Raw genomic sequence first — 20,937 nt, forward strand, 5'->3', positions numbered from 1 at the left:
GCATCACCACTTTGCAAAGTGTGCCGTGCCCTCTGTCTTTTTGAATCTCCTAGGAGCTCATTCCTATTGCATAGATGAGAATACTGATGTTCTGGAAGGTGAAGACACTTGCCCTAGGTCAGCCAGGGATTAAGATGGAGGAGCTAGAAAGAAGATCTAGTTCTTTTAAATCATGGTTTGGGGTTCTTGTCTCTACCACTACGTTGCCTGTGAAAGGAAAGTGTATTTCTAGCCTGTGTTGACCAACTATCTGTGAAGGAAAGACATTGACTTCTACTCTCTGATGAGTCCAAAGCTGACTGAGCCCAAGCTGGGTGTGCACGGCAGCCACAACATGTAATAAAGGCTAACAGTGATTAAACGCTGCTTTGTGCCAGTCACTCTTCTGAGTGAGTTAAATGTATCTATGAAATTATTCCATCCTGAGATAACCTTTTGATGTAGTAATGTTGTTATTCCCACTTGACAGATGAGGAAATTGAAGCATAGAGAGTGTGCAGTAAAGCCAGGGTTGGGACTGGGGCACGCTGGTTCCAGAGGCTCCTAACTATTACGCTGCACTGCATGTGATGCTGTACAGTGCACGTACACAGACACCCACACCCACTGCAGATCATCCCTTCCAGTTAGGGGTTGGGGCGGCTTCCTGGAGAAAAAGGTGGTGTTGGAACTAGGCTGTGAAGCTTAGGGAGGTTGATATTGGAGAAGAGTAGAGGACCCTGCAAAAAGATGGACTGCAGAAAGAGGAAAGCTTAAGGATGTCCTGTGGCATGTGGTGGAAACTACTCTGACTAGTGTCTCCATTCAGTTGCTACTTCTGCTTATATCCCAGCCTAAACACTTCAGACTACTTGGAAAAGCCTTTCATGACTTGGTCCCTGGCCACTATCAACCCTCCTCAAGTGTCCAGGTCTTCTCACACCACTTTCCCAAGCTGCAGCTCCCCCAAATGCACGTATGGACTAGTGGCATTGTTGTCCATGCTGTTCCCCCCACTGGTCCTTTCCTTTCATATCACCAAGCTCCCCGATTTCTAACTTCATGTAGATATCTTTTTGCATCTCCCTGCCTCCAGGATTAGGGGTGAGATGCTCATCTATGTTCTGATAGCCTCCCCTTCTTTCCCTTTCATTGAATACTTCATACTATGATGTGACTGACTATTTTTTCCCATCACTCTCATTCAGATCTAAGAGGGCAGGTACTAGGTCATATCTCTTCCCTGTGGCTGTAGCTCCTAACATAGTAACTGTCATGTAATAGACTCTTAACCAACACCTACTGAAATAAGCATCTAACATATTTTGAAAGAATCCAAGCAAAGGATGATTTTTTATGTTCCTGGGTTACCCATTCTTGGTTTAACAAATCTAATAAGAAACTTTCCCTTAAGACTAACCTAAAACTTTGCTGTTGTAAGTTTTAAGCACATAATCATACTTAATATCAAATTATCTTAAAGAGATTTACAAATGTTTTCTTACCCTTGTATTTCTTATTTAGAAAATTAGTGTGCTTGATCAAATCAGTGTCTTAAAAGTAGTAAATGTAGGGGTTGGGAAGGTATAGCTCAGTGGCAGAGTGTGTGCTTAGCATGCACGAGGGCCTGGGTTCAAGCCCCAGTACCTTCTCTAAAAATCAATCAATCAATCAAACTACCCTCTTCTTTCTCCAAAAAAAAAAAAAAAAAAAAACTCTAAAAAAAAAAAGGAGTAAATGTATAGTTTCAAATGAAGAGGTACGAATTATCATCTACAATATAAGAAGGCTTCAAAAGATGGTGATTACTAAAAACACCAGACTGGGGATTGGAGACCTGGGTTTTAGTGCCTCTGTTGTGTGACCTTGAGGACTCTAGCAGACTCTCCTCATTCTAACTTACCTGGCTATCTGCAAAACATAGTAACTAAGCTTGTTATACTGCTGTTTAAAGTATGGGTCAGTGGATTCTGAATTTGTGCCTGGGGAATGTCCTATGGGAAGAGGATTAGAGTTTTTGGGCACAGACCTATAGACATCTATTTGAGATAACTATAGATGTAGATTTACATATAGTTGTAAGAAAAAAATACAGAGAGATTCTACATGCCTCTTACTCAGATTTCCCCCAAGGCAACATCTTGCGTCAGTATGTCATACCACGACCAGGAAATTGACACTGACATTGATATTCAGATCCTACCAGCTTTATATGCACTTATTTGTGTATATGTATTTAGTTCTGTGATATTTCTCACATGAGTACATTCATGTGACCATCGTTACAGTCAAGATGCAGAAAAGCTCCATCACAGAGATCCCTCATGCTACATTTCATAGTCACAGCTGCCAGCCTTCCTGTCCTCCTCCCTTCACCTCTGGCAAACACTAATCTGCTTTCCAGCTCAGTAATTATGTTATTTGATAAATGTTATCTAAATGAATCATGCATCCTGTATATTTTTGCAGTTGGCTTTTTTTTTTCTACTTAGCATCATTTCCTTGAGGTCCATCCAAATTATTGCATCATTAATACTTCATTTCTTTTAATTGCTGTATGGCATTCCATGATATGAATCGACCACAGTTTATTTAACCCACTACCCATTGATAGCCATTTGGGTTATTTCCAGTTTAGAGTTACTGTGAATAAAGCTGCTATGGATACTGGTGTACAGGTTTTTGTGTGAACAGGTTTTCATTTCTTTGGTGTAAATGCCCAAGAGTGAAATTGCTAGGTCATATAGTTGGCATATGTTCAGTTTATAGGTATCTGCCGGCTGCTTTCCAGAGTGGTTTTCTCATTTTACTTCCCTCCAGCTGTATGTGAAAGATCCAACAGTCTCTCTGCATCCTCTCTCTAGAATATGGTGTTATTCCTATTTTTTATTGTAGCCATTTTGTTAAGTATGTAATGGTATCTCATTGTGGTTTTAATTTACATTTCCCTAATGGCTAATGATGTTGAACATCTTTTCATGCACTTATTTGTCATCTGGATAACCTCTCTGGAGATTCAGACATTTTGGTTGCTACAAGGTACTCCTTCCTTCCTTTTTGATTCTCAGTGGATCTAAGGCAGAAGAGTCTAAATAGCTTACAGACAAATGACGAGTTGTTGCACATGGGTACTTACTACTGGGTGCAAGATATTGTTCTAGGTGGTAGGATAAAGCAGTGAAGAGAACAGACAAAAACCCCTGCTTTTATTAAGTTTATATTCTAGTGGGGGGAGATGGCCAGAAGACAAAATAAATAATTTAAATTTATAGTATGGTTGATGGCCTTGGTGCTTTAGGGAAAAATTAAAAACAGAAAGAGCTAGCTTATTTTAGTTGCAATTCAAAATAGGGTGGTCAGGAAAGGCAACTTTTCCTGAGAGTAGATATTTGAATGAAGACCTAGTGTGAGGGGAAGCCTGTGGGTGTCTGGTAGACTGCTCCTGACCTTGAAGCAGGTGTGTTCAAAGAGCATCAGGGTGCCCAGGATGGCTGGAGTGGTGGTGAGGAGAACAGAGGCTATGAGGCCAGAGCAGTGTCAGAGGAGGCTGAGCGCACAGGGCATCTAAGGTGGGACTTGGGCAAGACTTGGCTTCTCCTTCAGTGAGGTGGAGACTCTTTGGAATATGTAGGGCAGAAGGTTGGCTAGTTCTGATTTCACTTCAAAAGGAACATCCTGGCTGCTATGCTGAAGGGAGAAGGGTGGAATCAGGGAGACAAGTTTGGAAACTGCTGCAGTAACCAAGGTGAGGCATGATGGTGGATTGGGTAGGGTGGTGGCAGGGAGGGTCACAAGCAATGGCAGATTCTGGGTATATTTTGAGATAGAATAGACATACTTTCTTATCGAGCCAGATGTGGGGTGAGAGAGAAAGAGAAAAGTCTGGGTCTAAGTTCTTAATTGGAGCATCAGAAGGATGGAGATGCCCTTAAAGGAGACAAGAAAGACTGTGGGAGGAAGCTTGAGATCTTGGATCAAGACATGCACCATTTAAGGTGATTTTAGACACCAAGTGGAGATAGCATAAAGAGGAGGCAGTCAGATGACAAGTCTGGGGTCCTGGGGAGAGGCCTGGATGGAGATACTAATTTGAGAGTCATTCTTGGTGCAGCACTTATGACATAGTTAGTGCCCCAGAGTGGAGGCTCCTCTTTTGATTACAGGTCCTCAAGTCCTTGATGCAAAGTCCTTGGGACCAGGTGTTAGAAAAGCATTACATTGAACTCTATGAAATTGCCAGTATCTGACCATTCTTGATGTACAATAATTTTATATGGTTCATCCTAGTAATACATTCCACATGCCTTACATTATGTAACACTCTCAGTGGGGTCTAGGACAGCGCTCTGTAATCAAACACAGAAATATTTCTGTAAGTGTACTCACACTAAGTAGGAATCATCTACACACCAATACACACACACTCGCCCTTTCCAGTCAGCTTCTGCTGCCAAAATACATCATATGAATCTCACATTTGCTCCTCACATTTTTAGAGCTTTTTCTCACATTTTTGGACTTTGGATTGTGGGCCTGTATTATGATCATTGCTGTTGTGACTGTCATTTTACTATTCTTTGTGGCATCCAGACAGTTGAATGAGTGGATGGTCCTGAAAGGCGTATTCCAGCTCAATGTTAAGCCCATGACAGTGCTATTCATTGGTAAATCATGCAGCTTCCAAAGGTGGGAGCTCTGTCCCATGAGTAAATACAAGACCTGAATAACCAGTTATTGGGGGATATTTTAGGAGAGAGTCAATGATAAGAGAGATGATTGGAGTTGATGTCTTTTACGGCTGTTGATCTCACTGAGACAGGATGACTCTAAATCATTTCTACTCTGCAGGCCTCATTCTCTGCGTCTGTAAAATGGGGACAAGGAACTGAACTTTGTGATTTCTGAGGGTGCTTTTGGCCTTAATGTTTTCAGGGTCTCTCTGCTTCTCTGTGTCTTCTCTTTGCCCACTGGTTGTCCCCTCCCCTCCATCTCTACATCCTTGTTTGCTGAGTAACTCTTTTCCCACACTGTATCATGGCAATTTCTCCATGATATGCAGCCAGAGATTAGCATGGGCAGCTGGGATGGGGAGGCAGAGGTTTTCCTGTTGATTCCCAAATTGGGAAAAACAGTCATTTGCAGCAATTACTTCTTGACGTCTAAGTGTGTTTTGGCTTGTGCAACAGCCACAGGCTTCCTGGGAGATTGCTAATCCAGGGCACAGCTCCTCTTTCCTGGAATGGTGTTGATAGTTGCAGGGCCTCCCTTTTCCAGTTCTCTTGAGAAATGAGTTATATGATGAAACAGTTTTTCTTTCTTAAAAAAATTTATTTATTTTTATTTAAGTATAGTTGACGTGCAATATTATATTTTGCAGGTGTACAATATAGTGATTCACAATTTTTAAAGGTTATACTCCATTTATAGTCATTACAAAATATTTGTTTTATTCCCTGTGCTGTACAATATATTCTTGTAGCTCATTTTACACATAGTAGTTTATACCTCTTAATACATCATTCCTAAATTGCCCCCTTTCCCCTTTCCTCTCCTCACTGGTAACCACTAGTTTGTTCTCTATATTTGTGAGTCTGTTTCTTTTTTTTTATATTTAATTGTTTGTTGTATTTTTTAGATTCCACATATAAGTGAGCTCATACAGTATTTGTCTTTCTCTGCCTGACTTATTTCATTTAGCGTTAATACTCTCCAAGTCCATCCATGTTGTTACAGATGGCAAAATTTCATTCTTTTTAATGGTTGAGTAGTATTCCTTCCTTCTTTCCTTTCTTCCTTCCTTTCTTTCTTTTTTTTTTTTTAACATTTTTTATTGATTTATAATCATTTTACAATGTTGTGTCAAATTCCAGTGTTCAGCACAATTTTTCAGTCATTCATGGACATACACACACTCATTGTCACATTTTTTTCTCTGTGAGTTATCATAACATTTTGTGTATATTTCCCTGTGCTATACAGTGTAATCTTGTTTATCTATTCTACAATTTTGAAATCCCAGTCTATCCCTTTCCACCCTCCACCCCCCTGGTAACCACAAGTCTGTATTCTCTGTCTGTGAGTCTATTTCTGTCCTGTATTTATGCTTTGTTTTTGTTTGTTTGTTTGTTTGTTTTTGTTTTTGTTTTTTAGATTCCACTTATGAGCGATCTCATATGGTATTTTTCTTTCTCTTCCTGGCTTACTTCACTTAGAATGACATTCTCCAGGAGCATCCATGTTGCTGTAAATGGCATTATGTTGTCGGTTTTTATGGCTGAGTAGTATTCCATTGTATAAATATACCACTTCTTCTTTATCCAGTCACCTGTTGATGGACATTTAGGCTGTTTCCATGTTTTGGCTATTGTAAATAGGGCTGCTGTGAACATTGGGGTGCAGGTGTCATCCTGAAGTAGATTTCCTTCTGGATACAAGCCCAGGAGTGGGATTCCTGGGTCATATGGTAAGTCTATTCCTAGTCTTTTGAGGAATCTCCACACTGTTTTCCATAGTGGCTGCACCAAACTGCATTCCTACCAGCAGTGCAGGAGGGTTCTCCTTTCTCCACAGCCTCTCCAGCATTTGTCATTTGTGAATTTTTGAATGATGGACATTCTGACTGGTGTGAGGTGATATTCATCATAGTTTTGATTTGCATTTCTCTGATAATTAGTGATACTGAGCATTTTTTCATGTGCCTGTTGATCATTTGTATTTTTTCCTTGGACAATTGCTTGTTTAGGTCTTCTGCCCATTTTTGGATTGGGTCATTTGTTTTTTTCTTATTAAGTCATATGAGCTGCTTATATATTCTGGAGATCAAGCCTTTGTTGGTTTCATTGTTTGCAAAAATCTTCTCCCATTCCATAGGCTGTCGTTTTGTTTTACTTACGGTTTCCTTTGCTGTTCAGAAGCTTGTAAGTTTAATTGGGTCCCATTTGTTTATTCTTGCTTTTATTTCTATTGCTTGGGTGGACTGCCCTAGGAGAAGATTTTTGAGATGTATGTGAGATAATGTTTTGCCTATATTTTCTTCTAGGGGGTTTATTGTGTCTTGTCTTATGTTTAAGTCTTTGATTCATTTTGAGTTGTTTTTTGTGTATGGTGTAAGGCAGTGTTCTAGCGTCACTGCTTTACATGCTGCTGTCCAGTTTTCCCAACACCATTTGCTGAAGAGACTGTCTTTATTCCACTGTATATTCTTGCCTCCATTGTCGAAGATTAGTTGACCAAAAGTTTGTGGGTTCATTTCTGGGCTCTCTATTCTGTTCCATTGGTCCATATGACTGTTTTTGTATCAATACCATGCTGTCTTGATGGCTGTAGCTCTGTAGTATTGTCTGAAGTCTGGGAGAGTTACTCCTCCAGCCTCTTTCTTTTTCTTCAGTAATGCTTTGGCAATTCTAGGTCTTTTGTGGTTCCATATAAATTTTATTATGATTTATTCTACTTCTGTGAAATATGTCCTGGGTAATTTGATAGGGATTGCATTAAATCTGTAGATTGCCTTGGGCAGTGTGACCATTTTAACAATATGGATTCTTCCAATCAAGGAGCATGGGATGTCTTTCCATTTTTTTAAGTCTTCAAAAGCTTCCCACTAAAATCTGGGACAAGACAAGGTTGCCCATTATCACCACTCCTATTCAACATAGTCTTGGAAGTCCTAGCAACAACAATCAGGCAAGAGAGAAATAAAAGGGATCCAAACTGGAAAAGAAGAGGTAAAAGTGTCACTATATGCTGATGACATGATACTATATATAGAAAACCCTAAAAGGTCCACACAAAAACTACTAGAACTAATTGAAGAATTCAGCAAGGTAGCAGGTTACAAGATTAATATTCAAAAATCATTTGCATTTCTTTACACTAACGATGAATCAACAAAAAAAGAAAGTAAAGAAACAATCCCCTTTAAAATAGCACCCAAAGTAATAAAATAACTAGGAATAAATCTAACCAAGGAGGTGAAAGACTTATACACAGAAAACTATAAACCATTGATGAAGGAAATCATTGTGGTTTTGATTTGCATTTCCCTGATGATTATCTATGCTGAGCATCTTTTCATGTGCCTCTTGGGCATCTGCATGTCCTCTTTGGAGAAATGTTTATTCAGATCTTCCGCCCATTTTTCAATTGGGTTCTTTGTTTTTTTGATGTTGAATTGTATGAGCTGTTTATATATTTTGGATATTAACCCCTTATTGGTTATATCATATGCAAGTGTTTTCTCCCACTCAGTAGGTTGTCTTTTAGTTTTGTCCATGGTTTTTTTTTTGCTGTGCAAAAGCTTTTAGGTTTTATTAGGTCTCATTTGTTTTTTTTTTTATTTTATTTCCGCTTTTATTTCCTTTACTTAGGAGACAGATCTAAAAAATATTGCTACAATTTATGTAAAAGAGGTGTTCTGCTTATGTTTTCCTCTAAGAATTTAATGGTTTCTCGTTACACAGCCTAACATTTAGATGTTTTTGCCCTTTAGATTTATCAAAATTCTGAAGCAGTTTAGAGTCCAAGAGAAAGTCTCGTACATGTTCAACAGGAGGTATATACAGGACCTTTGTCATAGCAGTCATCATGGTAGCAAAAAGGTGGAAGCACACCAGATCCTATCACCAGGAAAGGTGGTGAGAAAAGCATGGTAAAACCACCCAGTGGGGCATTGTACAGTCATCCAAGTGAAACAACAACACACCATGCCTTGATACGGATGAATCTTAGCAAAATGATAGAAAGTGAAAAAGTAAATTCCCAAAGGTTGTATACAGCAAGGTTATATAAAATGAAAAATAATGCATGTGCGTGTGCACACACACAGACACAAATACATACAGATACAACTAATTATAAAGGAGAGTAAAGCAATGATGAACACTGGACTCAGGATGATGGATACCCTGAGCTGGAGCAGTTAATGGGTGGCTGCAAGAGGTTTCATATAGTGTCATATGATATCCCTCAAGGTTCTGGTGGATTTTCATTTTACTTTTACATCATGGGTTAATTGGTATTTACATGTTATAGCTAACTAATTGACTGACTAAATAAAATGCAGTCCAAGCATAGACCATGATGACAGTGTGACATGATCCAGGGATTATGATGATTCCAATTTTGTCTTTCTGCAGTCCACTGTTTGGTGGGGTCCAGGAAAACTCAGAGAGGAGGGAGCGGTTTGGTCTGGCCTTTGGAGTGGCTTTCAAGGAGGGAGATGGAGGGGGGAGAATGGTGAGGGGTGGTGGTAATGGTAGGGTGGGGATATACAAAGTAAATAACAACCAGAACTGCATGCCTGCTGACCCATCAGTGTAGCCTCTGGTAGTAAATAGTATTGCTGTCCAGGTGTCTACCAAGTGTAGATCATCCAGGAAGACAAGGAGGGGCTTGAGGTTCGGGTGGTGAAGAGGTAGAACAAGAATAAATGTTTCAGCATCACCATCTTTATTCCAGCTCGCATCAGGACACTTCTATACATCATCTTCCTTGATTCTCACACAACCTGGGCAGGTAGGCACTATGACTCCAATTTTTAAGAGTAGGAAAAAGACTATGGAGGGATGATGCAACTTGCTCAGAATTACCCAAAAAAGAGAGTAGAGCTGGAGCTGAAGTTGAGCCAGATGCCCAAATTCCTAGCCTGTGCTCTATGCCCTCTACCATCCTGTCAGGCTGACAAGTGTAGAGGGTGTGGCCAGTGGAGGTCAGGGTGAGAGCCAAGGCATAAAGTGGGAGCCTTTAGACATATGTGAGGACTGTGTGGTGGAGGAGCAGGAATGAGGCTGCAGAAGAGCGCTGGGCAGCTCCTTAGGCTGGGTGGGTGTCCGTGGCCAGGGACATTCTATTTAGAGTCTGTAAACCTCCACCCTTCCTCCCCAAGAAAGTCCACAGTGGCCACACCCTTGTCATGGGCTTTCTGGGGAATGTTTCTGGAACTGGACAGAGCTCAGGCAGGGAAGGAGGGCAAGGCACTGCCCTGGAACCAGGGCCAGAGATGACTTTGGAGTTTAGAAGGGAGAGGTTGAGCACAAGGTTTTGGCCTTTGGGGCTGGAGATGAGTAATGTCTGGTTAGGGGAGGAGCTACACTTTAGGAATGAAAAGGAAGTGATTACAAAAAGAATCAGAAACAGAAGATGTGGCTGAACAAGTAAATGGTTTTAGTCCCAGTTCTGGTGAGAGAGAAGTGCAAGGACTGGTTTCATGGGATTCATCAAACACATCTGAGTGGTATATTGATGGAGGCAATGTATGTAGGGGGAGAGATAGAGCGAAGTCTGGGAGAGAGGAGAAAAAGATGTACAGAAACAGAGAGACTGAGGTGGAGGCAGAAATACACAAAGGTAAAACAAAAACACAAAGACACATAGACACAGAGATAACCTGGAGATCCAGATGCACACAGAAACCAGAGCAGTGAGAGAGAGAATCAGAAAGGCAGAGCAATAGGAACAGAGACAAGAGAGAAAGGGGTACAATGACACAAACACCTAATGGATAGCTGTTTAATGGAGAAAAAAATGTATGAACTTCCTGAGAAGGACTATATCTGGCCTTTTGGGCCTCCCTGGGAGGATGGGTTCTTTGGCTTAGCTGAAGTGTTGGACAGCCCTAAATCTGTTCTTTCCTCACTGACAGGTGGAAATTCCGGGGTTAAAAGCCACCTACAATACAGACTTTCCCTGTAATCACAGCATCTCAGCCCCAGAAGAGGCTTTAGTGGCATCTCCCATTCTCCCATCTCAAACCTCTGCTTACACCCCTGTGGTGAACTCCGAAGACCAATCACTTAGTACTAATTCTCAGAACATTCTTCCCAGGTTGGGAGCATCACATCAACAAATCTGGTGCTGTTTTTCCACTTGGCTTTTCAGGTTGTTGATGACAATGACTCTGGTCCCATATAGTCTCTTTTCCCCAGGACCATCATCTGTAGTTCCGTTGCTGGTGTTATCAGTCAGACAGGCTAAGTTATGCTGTAGTAACAAACAATCCCAATATCTCAGGGGCTCTCGGGAACAAAGGTTTCTTTCTTGTATTAAACAATATTCTGTTAAAGAAAAATTATCCATGATGCTTGTTACAAAATGGTAAGATAGACTTTATTTGAGAAGGGGTATTGTGATGAGTGTGGAGACCACCACAATAGGGCCTTGCAGAGATTGGACTCAGCTCCAAATACAGCATGCGCAAGTGGAAATTCATAGCTAAGGAGAAGGATTGGGGATCAGTGGATGGAAAATCGCTAAGAGGAAATACCCAGAGTAAGGGGGATTCCAGCTAACAGGATCTAACAGGATTCTTACTGAAGGTGGTCCAGGGTGATCATACGTCACCTGGCGGGTGCTGGAGGATGAAAACCTGATCAAATATAGAGAGTGATCAGATACGGAGGATGGAGGATCCTGGCTCAACTGATTTGCAAGTGTTCTTGCTAAAACTGGCTAATGCAAAGATGAACAAACACTGACACTCAAAAGTATGAGTCTGCTTGAGAAGAGAGTTCAGAATAGAGTTGGCCAAGGAGAGAATCTCTGTCACCTGCTCACACTGTTTATGTTCACTGTGGGCCAGAACAACTGCTCCAACTCATATTCAATCCAGGAGCCAGGCGGATCAAGTGGGCTCTATCTAAAGGAGGGTGGGGTCATCCTCCAAGGAAGCAGCGCTGGGCGGGGAGAACCAAAAGAACATGCGCTTTGTGGTCTACGCCGTGACGCAGCACGCGGACGCCGTCCAGACCGTCTCCGCCGGTCCCCACACCCTGCGCTGCCACTCTCCGCGCGTTGACCGCCAGCCGGGGGTGTGGTGGAGCCCATCTACCTCGTGGAGACCCGCTGCCCGCAAGTGCTTGGTGGCATCTAGCGGGTCCTGAACAGGAAGGGGCCACATCCCAGGGGACTCCCAGGTGGCCCTTTGGCTTCGCCACTGACTGAGGGCCCCCACCGGCGGCCAGGCCTTCCCCCGTTGCCTCTCTGACCACTGGCCCGCCCTGCCCGCAGACCCCTCTGGACTGAGGAGGGTAGGCCGCCTCCCGCAGCCCCGCCGTCTGGGCCGGACTCGAAGCAGCGCCGCGTCCGCCCGCACCAGCCCTCACCTTCTCCTCACGACACCTCGCCAGACTGTCCAGACTCGCGGGTGCTCTTTCCAGGTATGTTTCCGGGATTTCAGAGGCAACAGAAATGCCCTCGCAGCAGGTACTTACTTGACCCATGGAGGTGGAGGAAGGGATGGGACATCCAATCCTTTTTGTGTTTCATTCTTGCAGAGGGAAACTCAAATCTCCGCCATACCTCTCCCCCACCCCAATTAAAAAAATGCATTAAGGGTTTAAAACAACACCATACAACACAAAAATAAAACCGGTTGTATTGGTTGAAGAAAAAGAGAACATGAGGCTCCCTACCCTGGTCCTCAAAGCTTCTACCGGAAATGACGCAGATCACCTTCCACCGCGCTGCATCAGCCAGAGCCTTCTGTCAGTGCAGCGGGGAGGAAAATTCTGCACTCAGGAAGGGGCAGCGAATATTTGTGAACAGGAATGCCGTTTACCACAGTCGCTTCTCCCACAGTACAGTTTAAAGCTCTCCAAGCTAGTCCCTTGTTTAGGGTGCTCCCGAGTTTATTAATGTTCCTCTTGATATTTGGGAGCCAGTATTGGACAAGGGTCCAGTATTGCAGGGAGGTGATGCCCCTAGGGCACTAGGTGATCTTACCCATGAGTGGTCTTCTTTCATCTTACAGTTACACCATATAGAATATGTGTCCCCCAAGTTTACCGTGACAGGAGAGAGAGAGGAAGAACACCTTTTTTTTTTTTTAGCCATTAAAAGAAAAAAAGTATAGTCAGTTTACAATGTTTTGTCAATTTCTGGTGTACAGCATAATGTTTCAGCCATACATATACATTTTCATTTTCATATTCTTTTTCATTATAGGTTACTACAAGATACTGACCATAGTTCCCTGTGCTATAGAGTATAAAATTGTTGTTTATCTATTTTATATGTAGTAGTTAATAGCTGCAAATTTCGAATTCCCAATTTCTCCCTTCCCAACTGCTTTCCCCCTGGTAGCCATGAGTTTGTTTTCTATGTCTGTGAGTCTGTTTCCATTTTGTAATAAGTTCATTTGTGTCTTTTTTTTTTTAAGATTACATGTATAAGTGATATCATCTGGTATTTTTCTTTCTCCTCCTGGCTTACTTCACTTAGAATGCCAATCTCCAGGTCCATCTATGTTGCTGTAAATGGCATTATTTTATTCTTTTTTATGGATGAGTAGTATTTCATTGTGTGTGTGTGTGTGTGGGGGTCTTCTCTGTTCATCTGTCAATGTACAATTAGGTTGCTTCCATGTCTTGGCTGTTGTAAATACTGCTGCTGTGAACATTGGGGTGCATGTATCTTTTCAAATTAGAGTTTCCTCCAGATATATGCTCAGCAGTGGGATTGCTGATCCATATGGTAAGTCTATTTTTAGTTTTTTAAGGAACCTCCATACTGTTTTCCATAATGGCTGCACCAAACTACATTCCCACCAACAGCGTAGGAGGGTTCCCTTTTCTCCACACCCTCTCCAGCATTTATCATTTGTGGACTTTTTAATGATGGCCATTTCTGACTGGTGTGAAGTGATATCTCATTGTAGTTTTGATTTGCATTTCTCTGATAATTAGTGATATTGAGCATTTTTTCATATGCCTATTGCCCATTTGTATGTCTTCATTGGAGAATTGATTGTTTGGGTCTTCTGCCTATTTTTGGATTCGGTTGTTTGTTTGTTTGTTTGTTATTAAGTTGTATGAGCTATTTGTATATTCTGGAGATTAAGCCCTTGTCAGTCGCATTGTTTGCAAATGTTTTCTCCCAGTTCACAGGTTGTCTTTTTGTTTTGTTTATAGTTTCCCTTGCTGTGCAAAAGCTTATATGTTTAATTAGGTCCCATTTGTTTATTTTTGCTTTTGTTTCTATTACCTGGGTAGACTGCCCTAGAAGAGCATTGCTAAGATTTATGTCAGAGAATGTTTTGCCTATGGTTTCTTTTAGGAAGTTTATAGTGTCTTGTGTTATGTTTAAGTCTTTAAGCCATTTTGAGTTTATTTTTGTGTACGGTGTGAGAGAGTGTTCTAAATTCACTGATTTACATGGGGCTGTCTAGCTTTCCCAACACCACTTGCTGAAAAGACTGTCTTTTCTTCATTGTATATTCTCATCTTCTTTGTCGAAGACTAATTGACCGTAAGTGTGTAGGTTTATTTCTGGGCTCTTTGTTCTGTTCTATTGATCCTTATGTCTGTTTTTGTGCTGATACCATGCTGTTTTGATTACTGTAGCTCTGTAGTGTTGTCTAAAGTCTGGTAGGTTTATCCTTCCCACTTTATTCTTTTTCTTCAGTATTGCTTTGGCAAGTCTGGGTTTTTTGTGATTCTATATAAATTTTAGGATTGTTTATTTTTGTTCTGTGAAAAATGTCCTGGGTAATTTAATGGGATCACATTAAATCTGTAGATTGCTTTGGTTAGTATGGTCACTTTAACAATATTAATTCTTTCAATCCAAGAGCATGGAATATCTTTCCATTTCTTTAAATCACCTTTAATTTCCTTAATCAATGTTTTATAATTCTCTTTGTATAAGTCTCTCACCTTCTTGGCCAGGTTTATTCCTAAATATTTTATTTTTTTGGATGTGATTTTAAAAGGGGTTGTTTCTTTACTTTCCTTTTCTGATATTTCATTATTAGTGTAAAGAAATGCAACTGATTTCTGTATATTAATCTTGTATCCTGCTACCTTCCTGAATTAGTTTATCAGATCTAGTAGTTTTTGTGTGGCACCTTTGGGATTTTCTATATATAGTATCATGTCATTCACATATAGTGATAGTTTTACCTCTTCTCTTTCAATTTGGATCCCTTTTATTTCTTTTTATTGTCCAATTTCTATGGCTAGGATTTCCAATACTATGTTGAATAGAGGTGGTGAGAGTGGGCATCTTTGTCTTGTTCCATATTTTAGTGGGAAGGCTTTAAACTTTTCACCATTGAGTTTTATGTTGGCTGTGGTTTGTCATAAATAGCTTTTATTATGTTGAGATATGTTCCCTCCATACCCACTTTGGTAAGAGTTTTTATCATAAATGGATGTTGAATTTTATCAAATGCTTTTTCTGCATCTATTGAGATGATCATGTGATTTTTGTCCTTTTTTTGTTGTTTTTGATGTGGTGTATCCCATTTATTTGCATACGTTGAACCACCCTTGTGTCCCTGGGATGAATCCAACTTGATTGTAGTGTACAATCTTTTTTATGTATTGTTGAATTCTGTTTGCTAATATTTTGTTGATAATTTTTGCATCTATATTCATTAGTGAAATTGGCCTGTAATTTTGGAAGCACAGCTTTAATTTGATCTCTCTACCTAGGTTTTACTAGGCTTTATTATTCAACGCTTTTAAAAAATCTCATCTGTTATTGCTTGGGGTCTAGAAGCAATTGACTCTTCTGTAGCTCCAAGATGGAAAAGGGCATCCTATCTTCATTGGACTTTGAATGAATGAAAAATAAACCTTTATTGTTTTAATCCACTGAAATTTTAGTTTTTACCTGTTTTGACAGCTACTGTTAATTATTTTAATGCACAAATTGATGTAAGAAGTGGAGTGCTGCATTACAAAAACATAAAAGATATGATGTTATCTTAGTGATTGGGGACAGGTAATGGGAAACTGAACTGGGGACTGGAAATACGGAGGTAAGAGCATTTAGTGGCAAGGTGTTTGTAAATTGTTGCCAGTGATGACTTGAAAATGCAGATCCTGTGCTTACTGAACTTGTCGTTCTAGGGAAGAGGGAGAAAAATAGAATGATGGTAGCTTGGCTGCGTTTGGCAAGGTATTACAAGCATGAGATGAGCCCAGGAAATTATTAGGTTTATTGCAAACAGAAATTAAGAAGAATAGAGAGTCCAGAAATTTGAGGCCTTGAAGTTGGAATAGTATACTGCTTTAGAAACCACACAATAAAGAGATGAGGTTCAGTAAGAATTTAAGTGGCAAAGGCCCAGCAAAACCTCTCAGTTGGAAAAATGACTCAGGGCATAGATCAAATACAAAGGGCAGACTTCCCATTGATTTTTCCATATAGTCTTAAGGTAGCTGCCATTAATTTAAGAAAGAGAGAAGCAAGGGAATAAGAAAGCAAGGAAAAGGACAGATTTGAGAACTGTATCTTAAAAGGAACTTTGGCTGTGGTCAGTGGAAATAGGTCAGAAATCTATTGTATTACTGAGTGAAATGCAATGCCAAAGAAACCATGATTCTGGTCTAGAAAATCTTTGAAGCTTGAAACAACCCTTGGGATGCCAACCTTCCATGAACAGCAAGTAGACTAAGAAAAATACACAGCATCCAAGGAGGGCATAATCCCTAATACTCACTTCCTAAGTGTCCAAGGAAGGTCATGGATCCCCAAAAGTGGACCCTGGTGTCTTGGGAATGATGGACAGGCATTTGCTGCTCTGTGAGGACACTTATTACTCCTCACCCAGAGCAGGATCCTTCTTGAAGTCAGCCCAGCAGGGTGGTAGAACTGCTCCAGATCTATGACTCTTGTATGTTTCCCATTCTTCCCAAGCAGGCCTGTTGATTGTGGTTATCCTGCTCCTCTTCCTTCATTTTATTTTGGATGTGTGGTATGTGTGTTGGGGGATAGGGATAGCTGGAATAGAGGGATATATAATTTGTCTTTTTATCATATGTGTAGTTATGTAAGGTAGTGTTTCTCAACTGGGCAACATTTGGCAATACCTGGAGGCAGTTTTGATTGTCTCAGCTGGGGGAAGGGAGCTATTGACATTTAGTGAATGGAGGCCAGGGATGCTGCTAAACATCCTACAGTGCACAGGACAGCCCCCTCCCCCAACAAGGAATTGTCCAGTCTAAATGTTAGTATTAGGTCTAGGGAATAAACCCTGGTCTAGGGAATAAAAGTTGTAGAATTCTGACCTAATAGCAAGATTGTGGGACATCACCTGCAAATCAGAAAGCCTGAAGTGGAGTTGGTGCTCATTCTTTCATTCAACACTTAACTGAGTGCCTGCAGAGTGGAGGGGTTGGAGGGGGTGGTTGAGGGGTGGGTTGGTTGTCAGGCATTAATGCTAGTTGCCGAAATAGACAACCTCCCAAAATCTCAATATCTTAAACAATAAAAGTTTTTTTTTTTACTTCATGTTAAGGAAAATCTGTTTTCCTCCTGAATAACTTTATGGGCATTGTGAGCCTGGTAATGGATTGATTTTCCTCATTGGCTTAGCTACTAAGAAGCTCATTATAACAACTGTTCCTTGCTGTTTACTGATGTTTCCTGGCTTATCTTCCTATTTGACTCTTATTTCCCCATGACTTTGATTTTTTTCTACCTTACCTACCCCTACCCCCAATATTGCATGTATTTTTGTTTGTTGTCTCAGAGTACCAAAATACCCTTGAGATTGAAGTGAGCTATAGAGTAAATGAATGAATCAAAAACATTCTTGCTGGAAGATGGCTGCTATTAAAGGGAAATTGGGGAAATAGTAAGTATCCCTTTCCTTCTTTAAAAAAGAAAGTAGAGCTTTGAGTCCTGGCTTGAAAATTTACAGAATTGAAACTGTTGCTTAGGCTTGGGATCTGCAAATAGTTTTTCTTTTTCATTCTGCAGTTTTACGTACCCCTTTTAAGTTGCTATTTTAACAATCCAGAGTCTCATTTGCTTTAGCTGGCAGAGGAAGGAGATAAGAAAACCTTTTCTCCAAGGTCTTTTGGGGAATCACTTCATGCAAATATCTTTGTCTCAGAAGGAAACTGTCCCGAGGTTAAGTCTCTGCCCACTCCTGAGAAAGCAGCATTCAGAGTTGGTGTTTTTCCTTTTGCTTTTCTGTTTCCAAATATGAAAAAGTCAGGGAGTCAGGAGACCAGTCACAACCTTGCTGTTTCTGATCTCGGGAAAAACGAGTGGGCTGAGAACCCACCCACATCCATGGGTCTCGTCTGTGTACCAAAAGAGTGGGGCAACCCAGTGAAATGTGCTTTCTGATAATTTTGGTTGAGTGGAATTTTTGTGACACCCAAACCATGTATTCAAAAGAAGCTAGCTCTGCTCTTATAAACATAAGAAATGTTGGGTTTGGAGGCTCAGGGAGGGATATCTCACTGATGACGGTTTTGAGAGGGTCAGTGTGAACCTGGGAGCCCCACTGCCTGGCTTCCAGTCCCTGCTGCATCCCTAACTTGGGCAAATTGTGTTGCCTTCTTAGGCTTCAGTGTTTTCATCAGCCACAATAGGATGACAGCAACAGAACCACGTGTAATGAAGCGTACATGCCATATTGCTCATAAAATGCTGGGCGCATTATGCAACCCACATTCCTGATTGCATCACTTAATTGGACAGGGCACTGCTGGATTGGGGTGTGAACACCAGAAGGACTCACTGAGCTAGGATGCCCTTATCCAGGGCCCCCTGGACTATCCTTTCTCCTCTTCAAAGACGTCAGAAAAGAATTGCTCCAGCCGCTCTCCCCAAATGAGGTGAGAAGAAAGGTATAGAAACGTCATCATGCAAAGCTTCCAGATGTCCAGCTCTTAAAATCTGTAGTGTCCTGTTCCTCTTTATCCAATCCTTCCTTGGGACATGAGTCCCTTTCCCTTTCTGATTTCCATTTTCTCTTCCGTGAAATGAATGGATTAGGTTAGATCATCTCTAACCTAATGTACTTCATCTCATCCCAGTTTAGATATTTTGTGTTAAATTAAAGCAGGATTTCCCAACCTTGGGATCATTGACATCATAGGGCAGATAGTTCTTTGTTGTTCTGTGTATTTTAGGATGTTTAGCAGCAGCCCTGGTCTCCACCCACAAGTGCCAGTAGCACCTCTCTCCCAAGTTGTGACAACCCAAAGTGCTACCAGACATTGTAAAATGTCATGGGGTTGGGGGAACAAAATTGCCCTGGTTTTGAACCATTGACTTAAGAGTACTTAAACGTAATAATGCTTATCACCTCTATTGAGTACTTCTTTATGCCAACCACAATGCTGAGATTTCCATGCCGGAATCTTACTTAGTCCTCACAATACCCTTGTGAAGTAGGTATTAATAGCTTCTGCTTTGCAAATGAGGGTGTTGAGCTAATAAATGATGAAGCTGGGATTTGAACCCACGTTTTCCCAACATCAGAGCCAGTAATGCTTGACCACTTTAAAAGTTTAGAAATAGAAGTGTAGTCTTTTGAAAAGTAAGGCAATACGGTTTATGTAGTAAGAACACGGAATTTGGAAACAGACAGACCTTATTTAGAATATTAATTCCAAGCTCATGAGCTGATAACCATTTCCTCACTGAGCTGCTTTTCTTCCATTGTTAAATTAAGAGTAATATCAGCCTTGTAGTTTGTTGAAGGATAAAATATGGCAGAGACATCTGGCATGCCAGGCCCTTCTCCAGCTAAATGATATACTCACCAACAATGAGCAGTTGCTTTCATTCCTTCCCCGCAGCCCTGGTGTGGTGTCAGAGGTGGATGAAAACCTCATGCCGTGGTGTATCACCTCATTCCTGGTCCCACCCTCTCTTGCGTGTCTAGACTTTTCTTCTGAGCTCCAAACCAGCATAGACAGTGATCTTCATATTCAGTACAACCAGAACTGAAATAGTCATGCTACCCCTAATTTACTTCTCCATGTGTCCCATTTCTCAGTGACCCTAGTCACCTAAGCCAGGACTCTGGGAGCTGTTCTTGACCTTTCCCAACTCCTTACTCCCCATAGCCAAGCAGTAAGTGGGCACTGTTCACTGTCCTTGCTGAGACCTGCCTGCATTTATCTGCATCTCGTCCTCTCTGCCTTTCTCCCAGCCAGGTCACCGCACCTCACACCTGGGTGCTGAAAGTGCCTTCAAGGCAGTCTCACTCCCTCTACACTTGCCCTCACAATCCACCCCGAAAGTGCCGCTGGATTAATCTTTCTCTGCTGTGCGTCTGACCAAGTGACCAGCCTCCTTATTCTCAGGATAAAGCCCAGTTCCTTATCTGGCACTGGAGCTCATCTCATTCCGCCTCCATCTTCTCTTCATCTTCATCTCTGGCCTCTCTCCCTTTCTTTTTCTGTTTCAGCCTTACGGAAGCACTCACAATTTATTGAAGGTGCCATGCCCTCCCTTCTCTTCAGCCATCCGAGTATGTTCATGTCTAGAAGAGAACACTTCTCTGCTACCTCTGCTCTGGCCTGGACAACTCCATCCAGCCTCAGCTTAGAGCTCATGTTCCCTTGGGAGCCTTCTCTAATCCTGAACTCTGCTCAAGCATCTCCTTGGGCTTCCCCACTAAGGCAGCAACTATGCTGTGCTGTCGCCCTCTGTAGACAGGTTTGTCTCCCCTACTAGACTGTGATTTTTCTGGGTGGCCAGTGTGCCTTTTTCAGTAATCCCCAGTGTCCAGCTCAGGCTTTGTTATAGTAAGTGTTTGTAGCATAAATGAATGATAACTCAGTGTTGCAAAAGTTAAAGAGTGTCTGTCAGAAGGAGGGAGGAAACTGAGGTAGTGAGTTAATTGAAACTGGAAAATAGAAACTGGTCCTGAAACTAGCTCAGAGACCCCTCTTTTCATCTTGATGTCTCCGGGAATTCAACAGGAAGATTATCCTATTCCAGAAAAATGTGACTCAAGGTTAACTGTATCTTTGACATTAAGATAGATAAGAAACCATCTGCATACCTGACAAGGAGCTTATTTTCTTTTTTGTGGAATAAATGTCAGATGGAGAGGAACAAAGAACCAGGAGCTGTATGACCAAGGATTCACCTTTAGCTTAGCTGTTGGGGAATTTATGAATGAGTCTTTCTGATGATGTAACTTGAAAAACTAGGTGAGTTTTGGTATGCTTTAGGGCAGGATTTCTCAATATTATTGTCATTTTG

The sequence above is a fragment of the Camelus ferus genome, chromosome 4 (assembly GCF_009834535.1).
Source record: "Camelus ferus isolate YT-003-E chromosome 4, BCGSAC_Cfer_1.0, whole genome shotgun sequence".
NCBI classification, from domain to species: Eukaryota; Metazoa; Chordata; class Mammalia; order Artiodactyla; family Camelidae; genus Camelus; species Camelus ferus.